Consider the following 13058-nt stretch of genomic DNA (forward strand, 5'->3'; position numbering starts at 1 on the left):
TGAGGGATTAAAACCCTACACTACAGAAGCAGTTCATAGCCATAATGTTGTAGACCAGCACAGTGCATTTTACCCCTGTGTGTCTGAAAAAAAAAAAGTTATATTATTGGTTAAAATGTTAACATTAAAGTCATAGACTTCATGCTGTCCAGTTTATTCACAGCCAAATAATAAACACACTGTTAATAGTCAACTAAACAAGAAAACTAAGGATAGCACCCAAATAACACATTTCATATGATGCTTCTGCTCAATTCCTTCCCTTTACGCCATAACTACTGTAGGTTGCAGGAACCAAGTATTTATACACACACACAGCCAAAAATGATGGCCACTTGCATGATGGTACAACTCAGATATCTGCTTAAGAACATGTGAATGAATACATTCATAAATAATGGTCCAGAAATGTAACTGTTTGCTTCTGTTAAAATCATACAGTGGTACCCCTCTCAACGTTTTAGCTCATATCAGAGACAAAGACTCAAAAATCAGGAACAGATTTTAAATGTTTCTCTTATTTACTTAGAAAGTTGTTAAAATAAATACTTTGTGCGATGTTTTACAACAGTACCCCCTCCCCGATGCGCAGTAGTAAGGCCCGCCCAAACCCTGCCCAACAGGCTGCTCACATGACAATGCCAAGAAGGTGATGTTTTACAACAGTACCTTCCCAGCTGTTTTGTGCAGATATGGGTGCTTTTAAGTATGAAAACACAGTTAAATTATGCAATTTTTAAAGTTGTTGGTAAGTGTTCCACATTGTGGAAATGAAAGGCTGGGAGTTAAGCAGCTGTAGTATTTACAAACAGTTTGATCATATGGAGTGCTTTTTTTTCCACAAGAAAATAATACTTCAGTGTATCTACAAACAGTGCTAGTTTCCATTTGGGAGAGGACTGGAGGCTGGTGCCTGTGTTGTGTTAACAAGCTGTCTGTCTTAAAGGTATGTTAAGTCAAAAGCGCTAAGTTGTCGCTTCTGTGGTCCTTACAGTGTTCAATACAAACTTGTCTTTATCAGCACAAATAAGTCAATAAGGGTCTCTTGTCATACAGTTTTCTCAGTCAGACTAGTTCATCCATTGCTGCTACCAATTTAATGTAGAATATGACCCATATTGAGTCTTACACACTGATTTTGCCCACATTTGTCCCTGTTTGGTTGAGAGCTCTGGTCTGTACAGAGTCTAAAATGAAATTCAAACTTCTTTCTCTCCACAATGCTTTTCATAAGCACCCCCCCCCCCCAACACCTTCGGAAATGTTTAACTTTGGGTTTTGTGTTAGAACAGTACCTCACGGGATGCGTAGTAACAAATCCAGCCCAATCTATGCATCCAGGCTGACGATTCCTGGCAGGCTGTTGAATCTGCTGAATATTCATTCCTGTGGTGAAATTAATATTGCTGAATGGGTTCTGTTGACAGCACAGGAATTGAGTTTTATTTGAAAAATAGCAACTGATGGTAGCAGGATAGGGGAATGACAAATCAAGAATGAGAAGCAAATCATGAATTAAAGTGAGGAAATGTATACAGTAAGCACCTTAAATAGCACCGCTCAATTTACTTTTAACATGCTTTGTAGGTCATACACTGTGGCTAGCAAAAATTAAGAAACCCCAGAATAGCAACACTTAAGAAACCACTACATCTGCATGCATTTCCACATACATATTTGTAAAAAGAGACAGGAGCAGGTTAGTCTTTGTGTACCCTCTTCCTCAATGTAATGCGATCTCTGAGTTGGTATACTGAAGTAGCAGGGGTGTGTGTGGGGGTACAGCCCCCAAGGGGAACACAAGGTTCACAAGGGGGGCGCGGGGAGGCTTGCCCTCCTCTGCAAAAGCAAAGAGAAAAAGTAATAATTATTTCATAGTTAACTTTGCATTTGATATCCTTAGTAAGATGGAACTGGCTTATTCAATAAAGGCTGCTTTACGGGGTTGAAGTTGGTATCATGCGTGAATATTAAACAGTTTATACATGCATTACATCACATGTGAATTAGCATGCCTGTCATTCATCAGGTATTTCTGCGGCCATTTCTCCTACCAATCACTGGTGATATGCCAATATCTGTGCAGAGCTAAATGCGAGTTACTGTTCTAATACAAAACCTAACTTTGTATAAATGATTATCTGATTTTATCACTTGTTCGCATGCCGGCAATCCTGGCTGTTTATTCAATGATATAGAAAAAAATCACATGTACTGGGTGTTGGGTGGGCCTTTTCCACTGCACATAGGGAGGTAGTACTGTTGTAAAACATCGCTTTTTTTCCCTGTGCTTTTTTTCAGGGGGGCCAGCCCCCCTGCACTCCCCGTGTATATAAATACAAATATACCAACACCGAGATCATACTACTTTGATGAAGCAGGTAAACTACATTAGACAAAGAATATTACTGATGTCATAGGTAAATTTGCCTGCTTATTCGAACTGTTTCTGTCTAAAATTGGTGCGCCTTGTTGCTGTAGCATAGGACCAGATTCAGGCCTGCTGAATCTAGCTTTGTTTGTATAACTTGAGCACTGATCCAGGCCATCTTTTTTGGAGAAGGTTCCCCTGCACCCTAGTAGCGGGAGTGTGCAGTTAGAACTTGTCTGATTGAAGACTGCTGGAACAGGGATCAATTTTGAGTTTTTTTCTGGTTAATTGGGTAACTTGTTTAAATCAGATTGTTTGTTTTCTATTGTTTTATATATATATATATATATATATATATATATATAAATTTGCACTTTATTCATCTGCTTTTACTGTATTTGTGTTTCTTCCTACTTTATTACTAGGGGCATTGACTACAACTCTGAACTGAGATATATAACAATAAGCATCTTTTTATGCGCATTTAAAGTGTTTTTTGATTGTATCTGCTTTATTTTCTGAAAAAAAATGCACTTGTTTCCTGCCTTTCTAAGCTAGTATAGTCCAGTTTTCAGGTTAGTGCTGAATTCAGGGCTGTGTTACAAATGTCTGTGTTTGCCCATACCTTACATGGATAGAAGGAAGTTTCTCTGTTCATCTGTAAGACAGGGGAGCTTTGAACAGCCTATCTGTCCCTGGAGGAGTGGTTTCAGCCCAGAAAGTAGTAGTTTATTGGCCATTTTAGGCTAATTTCTATCTCTTTCATTTCCCTACTATAAAAACCACATTTGCCTGGTTTTGCGTGCTGGGCAGCGCCGGTTAGCTAGGGTATAACTATTCCCATCTCCACAAAGTCTCCTCTTCAATTTTTCCCTTGGAACTAGACAAACTTTCAACTTAAGCACTCAAGCCATTCATTTCTCAGCCCGGCACTTGCTCAAAACTCATAACAAGCACTTAGAAACTCTAGCACTACAGAAGGACAAGGCTCTCTATTCGACCTTACCAGCCATTCAGTAAAACAGTTTACTGTACCTATCCAGGCATGTCCAAAGGGCAGTTTCAGGTGTACTGTCCAGTCCAACTGGTGAATCTGGGCATTTTGAGGCAGTGTTACAACTGCCTCATGTACACAGACAACCCTCTCCTCCTACCACCAAACACTAATACATGCGAGAGATGCAATTATACAGCCAAACTGGAGGCTAAGCTCTCTCAACCCAAGACTGGATCAGACATTCAAGAGGAGAAGGGAAATACTGGCATCACACCACCAGTCTCACATAGACCCATTAAACCAGCACCGGCAAAAAACACTCAAATACACGAAAACATACTCAGAGGCTCTAAATAAAAATTTGCAAAAGCAACAGAGCCCTCCAAAGCAGACATCCAAGCAGCCTCCTCTCCCCCCAACACAAACCATGAAACACATACTTCACAAAACCAGTGTGTCATGCAATCACAGCCCTCAAGGCAAAATAACATACCCAACATGCTAGTAATAGGTGACTCTATAGTCAGGCACATTGACGTCCCACTCACTAGGCTGAATAAGGAGAAGGTTACTGTTAGCTGCCTGTTGGGTGCCAGGATCCGCCACATAACACAAGCACTCAGGTCACTCCAGAAGAAGTACAAATACGACTCTGTCATTGTCCATGTTTTTGTGAATGACCTGAGCCATACCTCCTTGGACTACATGAAAAGAGACATGGAAGAGCTTTCTGATCACGTAGCCCAGGCGGGTATGACCCTGACTCTGAGTGGCATCCTGCCCTCACCAAGAATGATACCACAGTATAAAGAAAAAAATATCAATTTCAACAATTGGCTAAGTTTCTGGTGTCATTCAAAGGGGATCCAGTGTCTGTCTGCCTGGGATGACATACTCGACAAGCCACGCTGCTTTGCTAGAGACTGCTTGCACCTGTCACCCTTAGGCTTTCAAATACTGGCCAAGGCTCTTGCCACCCCCATAGTGCCTTTTTTAGGCAAGGCTCAAAAGACAAACCCACTGCAGTAAATAGCACAAGTAACAAAAATCTGAGTGTAATACTACTCAATGCCAGAAGTCTAAACCTCAAAATGCACACACTCGAGGCACTCCACATTATGGAGAAAATCGATACATGTGCAGTAACAGAAACCTGGTTTAAGGCTCCAGAGAGCACCCCAGCACTACCAGGCTACAACTCATACCATACATTTTGGCCACAGAACCCATACCGAAATACAAAAGGTGGGGGAGTATCCATATTCATCAAGGATACCCACACCTCCAGGTTAGTGGCACAGCACGAAGCTTCAGAGTTTATCCACGTGCAACTAACAACGGGCAAAACTGCAATTCATATAGCTTGCTACAGATCACCCACCATGTCCCAGGACCCCCATTCCACATTTCTGGAAACACTGGGTAACATAAAGGTCCTACCAAACACCCTAATATTGGGTGATTTCAACTACCCAAACATTAACTGGGAGAACTACTCAAGTACTAACTCCCTTGCCCAACATTTCCTAGAATTTATAAACTGAAACACCCTGGAACAACTGGCCAACACTCCCACCAGAGGTGACAACATATTGGACCTGGTCATCACCAACATGGGTGACCGGTGTTCCATACCGGAGGTCAACCCCTCACTGGTTAGATCTGACCATAAACAAATCACTTTGGATATCCACATTCCACCCCCAGACCAGGAAACCACTGTGAAAAACTTTTCAAAAGCAAATTTCACGTTAGTTAAGATGGAGGTGGAAAGTTTCAAAGCCCCCATGCTAAAGGATAACGCTGTCCAAGCTGGAAAGTCCTTTACATATGCATTCTACGGACACCTACAAGAATGTATGGATCGTGTTATCCCAAGCAAAACCTAGACTCACTCCTCCAAGAAAAGGAAACCAGTCTGGTGGACCCCTGCTATAAACAAGCTATACAATAGAAGGAGGAAACTAGTACAGAAAAGAGTAAAATCCCAAGAAGGGAAGACATCCCTGATCAGTATCAGCAAGAAACTACAATACCTCATAAAATCGTCTAAGGTGAGCTTTGAAAGAAAACTTGCCAAGGACTCCAAAGATAACTACAAGGCATTCTTTAGCTATGTCACGAATCTAAGTGGCAATGCTCAGATCTGCTTGGCGTTAGTGCAGAATGCAAAGGCGCAATTAATTTTACTTTATTAGCTGGGTATATAGACTGGTCCAAAAACCCTTTTCAAACATGACCCAAGTTGCAAGGGCAATCAGCATAGTATGAAATGTAATAAAAATGTTATATAATACAGACATTAGCAGTGCACACACACTGCAAAGAGTTGTAGTATTTACATATACAGTTCTAAAATTATTTCAGTACAATACTATTTACAATATATTTACAGGTGAGGTTCATAGGTTTAGGAGTAGTTAGTGAATCTGAGCAAATCCAATTTGCAAATTGACATACTTTATGTACTTACTTAAGTCATTATCTTTGAAACAAGTATAAACAGTTTTCTTTTATAGATGTTCTTTTAAGGAAGATTTAAACTGATTAAATTTATTTTTATTTTTTGTGTTATCTCAGGAGAAATTTGGTTCCATATGTCTGGTCCTTTCTGCTACACTGATTTTAAAGAGGAGTCTATTAAGTGTTGTTGAGTCTTCCATGTACTCTCTGCGAGAATAACTTTGTTGTCTGATGAGTAGTTCAGATTTTAATGGGGGGGATGGGCAAGCTCGATTATCTTGTACAGTTGACTGATCAGTAGCATAGCTCTGAAACTTACTGGTAGTCAATTCAAATGCTCCAGAAAACATTGTGATGGGCAGAGTTATCAGCTAAATAAACAAATTTACATACTGTATTGACATCTGTCTGTAATTTCTGTGCAGTTGTGCTTGAATGAAAATAAATTGAGAGGCCATGTACAATTATGGTGTGAGGACTTTTTTTGCTAAAGATTAATGGGATGAGGGAGAGAAGAGATGTGAGATTTTATAAAATAGTTTTAGTTGAGAAAGTGTTTTTCTTACTATCGTGTTGGTGTGCTGCTCAAAGCTTAGTGTAGAATCTAAGGCAATTCCCAGATATCTTTGCTCAAACATTTGATTAACGTACAGCCTTTGTTGTTGTTGACTAATAAGGGTATATAACAATTAATATCTGTGTAGTACAAAAAATATAATTTCCTGTTCTTACTAGGATGGATTCTACTAGCCTCTGAAAAGTTGTTGTGGTATTATTTATTTCAAAGTGCATTTCTGGAAACTCGTATGACCCAAATGTTGACACAAATGCTGGCCTTTTCCTGGTTACAGGCATTGAAGGCACCTACTAGTAACTTTTGGTCAAGTTAATAGCCATTAAATACTTAGCCCACAGTTGTTCTAAAGCTTCAGCTGTCCTAGAGATGGGGTGAGTATCTGATCCTGTGTGATAGTTCAGTTTTCTGTAGTCCACACAGAACCTGGTGTTACCATCTTTCTTTTTTACTAACAAGACTGGTGAGAGTCAGGGATTGTTGGACTCCTGTATTATCTCCAGACCAAATGTGGTCTGAAGTTCCTCTCTTACTGTTTGCGTAATTCTTTCAGGGACCCTGTAAGGGTCTTGTTTGATGGTTCAGTAGGGTCATTTATCCACATGGTGCTCTTCCAGGTGGATATTCCTTGATTTACCAGTGATAATATCCCAGATTCCTGTAGCACTGGTCAAACTTCCTGAACCTTGGCAGGAGAGATATGTTGTGGAAAGTGCTACTTCATCTACCAAGATGTCAAACTGAACCTCACCAAGGATATTCACCACAGATCTCCCATCAGGTTCCTTCTGCCACTCTCTGCAGATACTGAGTACCAGTGCCTTTCTGTCATAATAGATTTTTATCATTTTAACATGGCAAATGTTGTTCTTCTGTCTGATGACTATCAACTCTACCATGTGGTTAACATTGCTCATCTTTTTTCAGTGGTGAAAGGACACTCCCAAGCTGATTGTAACTTGCTTTGTCTAACAGGAATAAACACCATCACCTGCTTCCCAACACAGTGCTCTCTAGCTTTGGCTGTCCTGCTGCACCAAACATTTTGCTGATTATGTCCTTGTGCAAGGTACTCCTGGGCCATCCTCATGACTCCCAGCACATGATTTTGAAGTTTAGACCACACTGCACAACAGATGTCTTGTGGGAATCACACTTACTCTTTCAGTCATCTCAAGTTAAATCCAAGGGTTCTTCACCCTGGGACTGTATAGGTGTTCAAGCGGGGGGGGGGGGGGGCACCTTCACACATGGAAAGAGTAGATGAGAAAGGTGCTTTGTCCCATTCCCTCTTGAACTGGTCTACAAATGCAGTCAGCATGGTCTTCTGTGTAGAGTTTAACCTCCCTACTAGACCAGTTCTCAGAGTGTGGGGGAGGCAGTCTATAAATGCTTTACCTCACAACACCTGCACAAATATGCTAGTAGGTGTGATATAAAGTTGTCAGCTCTATTAGACAGTATTCCTCTGGGAAATCCTGCACTTCTAAAAATGCTCAATGTGGTATTTACTACCTTGTCTGTGTCAATGGAAAACAGAGCCCCTCTGGGTATCTAGTGGTATAATTGACCTTCACCAGGATATACTTTTTATTTGTGGAGCTTGGGAGAATTAAGAGATATTACAATGTCCAAAGCTATTATCTGTAATGGTTCCTCAATGAAAGCAAAGGCATCAAAATAGCCCTTTCAACTTCTTGGCACTGCTTATAGGTCCCGCAGTACCCTGCTACATCCTTTGCAATCTCTGTCCAATAAAAATTCTGCATAAACTATCTATTTAGTATTTTTATACCCATATGGCCTACAAAAGGAATAGTGGTCTGAAGTACCTGTTAGTAGACCCTAGGTACGTTTGACTACTGTATTACTTCTCTCTCTAGCTATCCTTCAGAGATGCATTGGCTGTACAACAATCCATTTTCCCAGGATATGGACTCTCACTCCTCTTGAATTTCAGGAAACTCATTGGTTACTCCCCTCCTGTCCTTTAGGATAAGGTATAACAGTTTAACTTGCCTCATCTCCTTCTTTCTGATTGCCCCAGCCCAGCCCCTTTTCCAAAGGAAGTGTGATATCATCTGCCTGTGGTGCCTCAAATTCTTTCTGACAAGTACCTCTTACTTTTACCCTTAATGTAAACACCTCCACATAAAGCCTGGTATCTTTTCCCTGCAATAGTTTCATTCCTAGCTTGCTGCTACTGATTAGCTTCCCCTCTGAAGAAGCTGTATCACTAGCCCAGATGTAGGTTTGGCACCTGTCAGAGTCTTCCTCTACTGCCTTTCCCATGTGTTTGCCTGACTACCTGCCTGCATGTAACAGGACACACATACAATATTGCACTGTCAAAGTCATTCCCTATTAGGACATCAACAGGGATATCCTCAAAGACAGCAGCCTGCTTGCTACCTTTTCCCATTCTCAACCCAGATATACTCTGTCCAAAAGTACCCAAAATAAGTCTGTCCCAAAGCTATAAGTGGTTGGACTGCCCATGGCAATATTGTTCCTTTTTGACCACTGGAGGCTTAATCTTAGTTTGAGGCTGTGGCCCTCTTGGTAATGTCCTCTTTCCTTTTCACCAGTATAGAAGAGATGTGTGGTAGTTTGGTACCACTGTCATAGTGGTCACCCTACTTACTGCTTCCTAAGACCTGTATTCACTACCCTGCCTCCGTCGACAGTGAAACTGTACAGGCTCTGTTTGGTTAGATTTATAACATTTAAACCCCAAGACTGTGATATTTACTAGAAACTGTGGTTTCCCCAGTTACCTATGGAACATGCTATGTTGGCTTTGGCTGCCTTCATGTGTTTCCTTAAAATATGTGCAGTTCTGGGTACCCTCTCCTATGCAGTGGCAACTACTAGCTAGATAGGGGTTCCCCTTCCTCTCCATCTCCTTAGCAGTGTTACATTCCAGGTCTGCCAACCAAATTCTCATGTCCTCAGACAGAGTACTGAGAGCTTGTTCTCTCACAAAAAGATCTGCAGACATTTCAAATATGCTGAATTTGCATCCATTTATTATGAAAATCCATGATAATTTTTGTAATGTATTCATGTACACAGTCATCCGCCTTTTGTCTTTGCTCTCTAAATTTCTTTCAGTACATTTCAGTATTTTATTTAAAACATCAGGTAAACATTCTTTAACTTGTCTGAATTTAATCAATCAGTATCACTAAGTTTAGCAACTGCGTGCATTGCTTTGTCTGTGAGTAAAGGTGATAAAAACCACATTCATTGCTCTTGATCAGCATGTTGCACTATCTTTGAAATGTTGTTGTTGTGTCTTTCGGCTTATCCCGGTTAGGGGTCGCCACAGCGGAACTCCGGTCAGCTAATGTTTGGTAGTGGATTTTTACGTGGTGAGTTACCAACCCTGACGCACAACCTTCAATGAAGGCACGCCCATTCACGCATGCCTCCACACAGAAGATGCTCTAGTTGATAATCGAACGCGATAACGTCTTGCTGTGAGGCGACAACGCTACCGCAGCACCACTACCGCGGGTTGCACTATCTTTGAAATACTCATTCAAAACTATCAAAATAATTTTGATAGTTTTGAATGAGTATATTGCACTATCTTTGAAATACTCATTCAAAACTATCAAAATTATCCCATTCTTTACACTGCGGAAAAAGTTTTATACTAACCTATGCCTTTCTGTTTTTCATTCGATTCAGTATCCAGACACAACATTTTGTCAGCTGGAATGAGTTTTAGAAGTCTCATCTCCAGTATTGCTCTAACTTCAGGTAGGATTTGAGGTCCTTGTTGATGTAACAGATTGCTGCTTCTTGTACACCCACAGTGCCAGCTAGTATGTCTCCAGAGTTTGTGAGTTACATTCCAAATGAAAACAGGGCTGCTACCATGTCCTGCTTGGACATGTGGGCATGAGCAACCCATTTCTCTTTATGCTTCCTAGTCAGCTGTGACTCTGACATTTTAGTGTAGCAGTAGGAAGAACTCATTTTGCATGTATCTATGTTAATCTAATTAAAAAACTAAAATAACTGCTTTACAAAATTAAGCCTCTGTATATTTACCTTGTGACAGAGAGGGCATGCACACAGTGACAAAGCTGATTCAGGCTAAATATGTTCTATTCCAGTATCCTTACTACTTGTCATCAGTGTGATGATGACTCACTGTCACCAATATATGATGACCTGTATGGCACTGCTGGGGTTTGAATCCCACCCCTGCCAACCAGTGACTATGTGAGGGATGGGGGCTATTATTCTTGAATCCACTACCCTAGCTACCAGAGAGATGGTCTCCTGAATAATGCAGAAGAACTCAACAGTTTAAAGTAGAGAAAAAAAAAGAAGAAAGTACAAACAATTCTGATTCAATAACCAATTCATCAAATGCAACCTGGCCACAGAGTATAAAGGGACTATGCACCTCTGCCCTGGACATGGGCTTTCAACATCCACACCCGTACAAGGAATGTACACTGACCACTTACAGAATTAAGTCTTTGCCCTTGTACCCCTGACCCCTTTCTCACATCTGTCTCTGTGAACCACAGTGTCTTCCAGTGCACCTCACCCATAGTAACTGCTTTTAAAATAATCATTTACACACACACACACACACATACCCACCCACACACACCCACACACACCCACACACCCACATGCACACACACACACACACACACACACACACACACACACACACACACACACACACACACAATTCACAAGGGAGGCCAGTAGAATTCTTCAATTTCCCACAGTTTTCTTTATGGCAAAGTAGTACAGCCACTACTCTAGATACATCTAGGGATAAAGCACACCATATACAATGCCATTCTTGATTAATACCAAAATAAAAAGCATAAATGCATTACTTCTCTGGTAGTATGCTTTTAAGATGTGCGGCTGTGTAGGATTTGGATGCCACAGTTTGATAAATTACAGTGCTAAATACTACCCTCTCCTCAGGTACTAAATTATGCACAGGTAAATAAATAAAAGCAGTGACAAGACTTCAAATGTGAATAAATGAAATGTTTACTTAGACAATAAAATAAGTTAAGCCAGTGCTGACACAGATTAAATATGCAGAGGTAATAATTTGCATATAGAAGAGAAAAATAGCAATCACTTGTACAAGACAGAATATTTAACAAATAAAAATCTTACCTTCAGTTAAATAAACCTAAGTGACTCTGATTTAAAGAAACACTAGGCACTCAACTATGCTAAATACTAAAATATTATATAAGGCAGATTGCAGGCAGTAACTTATGTACATGTGGTCACTTCTATGTTTTCCAGTAAGACTGGCTGACTTTACACTGGTTTAAACTCCAAATCTATATTTTAGCTCATCAGTTCCTTTCTATACACAAACATAGCCAAAGACTTTTTTTACACATTCAAGCACTAAGGAACTCTATCTAGCAAGATTCTACATCTCGGCTCTAGTCAGGTATTCCTTAGAAAAAACTTTCAAATGAATTTTTATGACTTTTGGCTTCCTGTTTCAAAAAGGCAGGAGACTGAGCTATGCGCTTGAAAGACAAATTTTGTGTGTTTTTTTCTTTTGCATTCACAGTGAAAGATCACAAGGTTAACTATGTGTTCATGCCACAGAAAAACACACATTGCAAATTAAATAGCATAAAAACCAATACAGAAACAACCCTCCTGTTACTATTAAGCCATCATTTAACAGCAATTCAACAATACAGGTTTTGTTACATATTTAACAAAGTTTAAATATAGCTTAAGGAAGAAATAAATATATCACATTTCAAATAATGTTCTTTACCCTGGCATCACAGTAGCTTTAGGTGAAAAATGCTTCAGTAAAATAGTGCCCTCAAACCTAAAGCCATTTGCTGATAGATGTACATAACAAGACAATTACCAAATTAGAGCTAAAAAGTTTATTTTGCTGTTGTTTTTCCCCTGTTGTTGGTGTCTGCTCAGCCCCCACTGTTACATTAAGATAACATTTCTGAAATTCTAGCCATATGACCAGAGCGCCAATATTGGCGTTATTTGATTTGATCCTTTTCTAGAAAAGTCTGCTTCTTGCGGTTTGAATTTTTTCCAGCCTTTCCACCCCTTTATTACTGTGGTTTTAAAAGGTTGTGTCTCTGACTTCCGGCCCTTATGGTAATCTGACTTTCAAAGTCCCTCCCTCCCCTCTTTCATTGTTATTGCTGTTGTCTGTTGAGTAAGCTATTCAAGTACTTTTCACGCCCATCGTTTTTCACATATCCATAATACTAAGTGCACATCCAGCAAGCCAGTATTGCTCTTGAGTAAATGTTATCTATAAAACTACCCTTAAAGCTGAAACCTGTAACTGAGTGTGTCTAAAACAAAGCCATTCCTCAAAGACAACCTTAAACCATCTAGTTTGCACGTTAAACAATATTACTATTAAATCTTAGCAAAATCTAACATAGTCTAGTGCCCAACCCCACAAACCACCCAAGGAGACCTCTGTATAACCCAGTTCATAACCTTCAGTAGCCCACCGAAATACAGGCCCTGACAACATGGATATGCAATTTTCAAATGTCTCTGCAGCCAGCTTGGTAGATATGGGCCTTCTGAGACAATGTAGTAATTCCCTCATGCTCACAGACAACCATTTAATCCTTAAAGAAATT

The sequence above is a fragment of the Protopterus annectens genome, chromosome 1.part1, assembly GCF_019279795.1.
Source record: "Protopterus annectens isolate FY-2018-M chromosome 1.part1, PAN1.0, whole genome shotgun sequence".
Classification (NCBI taxonomy): Eukaryota; Metazoa; Chordata; order Ceratodontiformes; family Protopteridae; genus Protopterus; species Protopterus annectens.